The sequence below is a fragment of the Octopus bimaculoides genome, chromosome 2 (genome assembly GCF_046866305.1).
Source record: "Octopus bimaculoides isolate indiv1 chromosome 2, ASM4686630v1, whole genome shotgun sequence".
Classification (NCBI taxonomy): Eukaryota; Metazoa; Mollusca; class Cephalopoda; order Octopoda; family Octopodidae; genus Octopus; species Octopus bimaculoides.
This window is the reverse complement of record NC_142929.1, coordinates 107,204,286-107,209,285: the sequence shown is the minus strand read 5'-3', so window position 1 is coordinate 107,209,285 and position 5,000 is coordinate 107,204,286. Positions and strand designations below refer to the sequence as shown.

At 33.3% G+C, this 5,000-nt stretch overlaps 1 protein-coding gene across 11 annotated transcripts in view; it reads left to right on the top strand.

The window, feature by feature from the left end:
* Positions 1 to 5,000, top strand: part of LOC106870378 (LIM homeobox transcription factor 1-alpha) — a 316,008-nt gene that overhangs the window by 183,838 nt on the left and 127,170 nt on the right. The window lies entirely within an intron of this gene.

Genomic DNA, 5,000 nt, shown 5'->3' with positions numbered 1-5,000 from the left:
ATTATTATTATTATTATTATTATTATTTGATGAAAACTCTCAGTTTATTTTGCTGGGTATGATGGAAAGTGTCAGCTGTCCACAGCCAACAGACTTAGGTGACACCTGTTTACCGATCATGCCTCAAGAACCCTGCAGAGAACTCTTGCAGTTCCAAGCAATGACGATTTTTGTACGTGTTCTATCTTTACATTTGTACCAATCTTTTTGAGCCATGTCGGTAGTTGAGTGCTGATACTTCCAAGCACGGCAATTACCAGTGGTATTATGTCCACTCTCTTCACTGCCCACAACCTGCGTGTTTCCCACTTCAATTCATCATAGTTGTTCATTTTTTATTCTTCTTTCTCTTCGATCCTGTTGTCACCGGGACATACTATGTCGATCATCATGCATGTTTTTTTTTCTTGTTTTTTTTGTTCACTACAACAATGTCTGGTTTCCGACGTCTGATCTGGTGGTCGTATCCCATAAGATTTTGCAATTTTCATTAGTAGTAGTAGTAGTAGTAGTAGTAGTAGTAGTAGTAGTAGTAGTAGTAGTAGTAGTAGTAGTTGTTGTTGTTGTTGTTGTATTACTTTTGTGATGAATGTTTTCAAACTATATGCTTACTAGTTCTAACTACTCTGAACATTTACCATTTTTGAGATATTTCATTGCCAGAGGACAGCAATTCTTCGTTATCTATGGGCTGCTTAATATCCAGACAATCCCAGATTTGAAATACTCTATATTGTTACTAAAGTATAGATGTTCTGCGTTACTAGTTTCGTGCATCAACAAAGAATGCATGTGAATGTTTGAGTCTTCCTATACAACTGCTGTATGTGAGTAAATGTTTAATCTAAAAGTCTGATTTCAATTATGTCTGTTGTTATCAAACAAATTTTACCTGAATAGTGCTTCAAGTCTGCCAGGCTAAATCACATAACCGATCACATAACAGTGAAACAAATCGATTTCTTCGGCTTGCAATATATTGATTCTTTCGTTAATATAACCCTGTCTTTATTTCTATAACAATTTTCTGTCCATGGAGGAGGGGATGAGGATTCTATTTATATTTATGGGAAAGCAGTCAGAAAATTCATGTATTTATGAAATTCCATGTATAGTGGTTTCCTCCAAAGATAAGGGAAAATACCTACAAATATATTATTGATTTCTTATACATGGACACACCCACATATTTTCAGTGTGTGCCATTCAGGTGATTTTTCAGACGTGGAATGGTGAAATCCAACGAAATCTAATGAAATGCAGTGGAATGTAATGACACGGTAACAACCGGAAAACGAAACGGCTTCCGAAACTATTTTAGTCTGTTCATTTTCGAATACCATTCTTCTCCAACTTTACTTCCTTACACGCAGAACTGTATTAGTATTGTATAGTGATGGGAAGCTTCCACAAACCTGTGTTTGCAATGCGGTTTCGATTTCTAGATTGCGCAATATTACTTAAGTCGGGTCTCGAATAATTGTTTGAAATTTATTGGTTTCTACCCTGCTACAGATTTCTCCTAAATAACAGTGTCATATTTCTATTATATGTATATCTTACACATATAGACATGTATATAAATTATGTGTGTGTGTAAATAGATACATACATACATACATGCATACATGCATACATATATACATACATACATATATACATACGTACATGCATACATTTATAGGCTCAATGCACACACACACACACATACCTGACCTTGAGACATTTCATGTGCATATCAGACCATTGAATTATTTTTGAGATAGACTCATGTGATTGTTGGTTAGTCTTTCGGAAAGACTGATAATAGTGTTAGAAGAATTCGCAGAAAATTTCTGATGGCAGTCGTGATGGTGAATGCTTGTTCCATGAATCTCAACCTATGATACCAAACAACAACAGCATGGAACGGACCATCGCGAGTTACATGTCCTGGACTCCTGACAGTAGAGCGCCAGTCGTATTTGTATGTTTGAACCTAAGACAAAACACCACGGGATAAAACTTTCAAGCTGTTGTCTTTAATTCTTCCTCGTTTGTGCGATCTCAGTCTGTGTCCTCGTTCTTTGCCAGGTTAACCTGATAGAAAGAGTAGCATATACCACGGTTCCCACAGTTTTCAGGAATACGCTATAGATTTACAGTAGTACAACACTGCTTCCAACTTTTATATACGACTTGGTGTTTATGATAGGCTCTATATTCGGAACACTTCCAAAATCCAATATACTTCAAATTAAGCAAATTACAATAATCAAATCGAATGGCAACCATAAATGGGCTGATTTACGTCATTTTTGTCGTAAACTAATTGATAAACTTGCCGTTCTATTCCTCGATTTTGATGCATTAAACTTGTCATTCAATAATTGAGCATAATTATTATTTTTCTCATAAATAAGATCGGTTGAACAAATCAGATATTATCGACACTGTAATGATAAACATCCTCATTAAATCAAATCAGGATATTTAAACAGGTAAGACACATTTTATTGTGTACAATTTCTACTTTATTTCGTTAAACAAAACTATAGCACAAGTTTAAATTAATACAGTCCTATTTTCAATGTTAAACCCCACAAATAATTTTCTGTTATATTAGGGTTATGCATTAGGCGAGAATATTTAACTTGTACACCTTAGTAGCTTAATTAACAATACTCTACATTAGTAAATTCATGTAAAGTTATAGCGTTCAGGTTACCTTCTTTTATGTTTAAAAACAGATCAGGAACTACAGAGAAGGGTTCACTTATCCGAAATTGTTGACTTATTTACCACGCATATATGTATATATATATATATATATATATATATATATATATATATATATATATATATATATATATGTATATATGTATATATATATATATATATATGTGTGTGTGTGTATGTGTGTGTGTGTGTGTGTGTGTGTGTGTGTGTGTGTGTACGTATGTATGTACGTATGTATGTATGTATGCATGTATATATGTATGTATGTGTGACGTTAGATATGATAATAAATAGTGGAACTTCTGTATTCATTTCCACTGCCCACACCTGCACTACTAGCTGATATATATATACACTAGTCCTTCAACTATACATTTGGAACCAGAAAATAGTTATGGTTTGATAAAACAGAAAGATTTTATTTTTTATTTAGGGTTCCTTACAATATTTGTTTCTTTAATTTTAAAAAAAAATTATAAATTTTAAGTAGAAATTATTGATTACAAAAAGAAGTTAGAACTCCTAACATTTCCGAAGGCTATAGCGATAGAAAAATTGAAACCCCGTAGTAAGTAATGAATCAAACAAAAGTAGGTGAATGATATAAAACAGTAACACTTAATATGCGTGCCTTGTTGTTGTTGTTGTTGTTGTTGTTGTCGTCGTTTAGTTCTAGTTGTTGAGCCCTGATCGAGTAGAGCTATAACCAAAGGCATCCTAGTCATTACCATCCCATCTTTCTTTCTTTTATCTGACATGTTATATCTGGGATTAAATTATCTACAGTGCCATTCTACTCTTAAGAAAATAGAAACTCATTTAAGGGTTACTTGACTGCTGTCTCCTGCAAATTGAACGGTCACCTACTGGCTTCCTCGTTGTCTAGTAGCTAAATATGATGGCGAGAGATGAGGAAAGATAATAAAATGTACGCAGAAATAGATATTTGGAGGCAATTGTATCTACATAGCTTCTCCAACTCGACGACGCTGAAGCACTTGAGTAGCTTTCTGTGTTGAGAAGTACGCAGGTGCTTGATCTTCTATCCAGGCCTCCTCTCTTCAATCACATTAATCTCTGGGTCAACAACTGCAGCCACTGGGGTGAATTAGTTCCCTATGCATATATGTAAATATATTTGTATGTACATGTGTGTGTATGTGTGTGTGTGTGTGTACATACAAACAGATACACACACACACACAGACACTCATATATATATATATATATATATATATATATATATATATATATATATATATATATATATATATATATATATATATATATATATATATATATATATATATATATATATATATATATATATATATATATATATATATATATATATATATATATATATGTATGTATATATATATTATATATATTATATATTATATATATACATATATATGTGAATACATATGATTATATGTGTGTGTGTGTGTGTGTGTGTGTGTGTGTGTGTGTGTGTGTGTGTGCACGCAGCGTGTATATATATGCACATATGTATATGTACGTATTTATAGAGCAATACAACTATATATACAAAAATGTGTGTGTCTGTGTATTTATGTGTATGCGTATATATGTATACATACATAAATATAAGCATACTTACATTTATACAACCATACAAAAAGTATATATACATATATTTCTGTGTACATATATGTATATATGGACATATGCACGTGTGCTCACTTACGTATGGAAAGAAATCTACCTAGATTGGTGGAGTGTTAGTCTTGGGTAAATTCTCTACAATCTGAGACAGTGAAGTGAAATGCTCTGGCCGCTATGGTTAGTGGGCTAACTCAGCGCAGTCCAATATACAAGTTTCGTTGTGCATTTCAGACCAGTGCTACTCAAAGTGGTGGTCCGCGGACAGGTGCCGCTAGCCATCAGCCGCCGGTACGCGGCGAGCTTCCAGAAAAGAAAGAAACATAATAAAATGCTTATAAAATGCCTGTGTAATATTGTATTATTTGTTTACAAAATAAATAAAAGATAAAAAAATATTGTCAACTTTTATTATATTCATTAGATATATTATTTCCGGTATAAATTAATGTTACTAAGAAATATTACCGGTCCCTCGCACATTGGAGGGGGGAAAAACTGCCCGTACGCCACATCAGATAGTTTCAGAAGCACTGTTTTAGTATATTTTTAATCATCGCATCCGTTCACGTCTCTTCAGTGTCAATGATAGATACTGAATCATCAGCGAAAGTTAACTGAGGTATACCGACTTCCTAGTTAGATCATTTATCTAC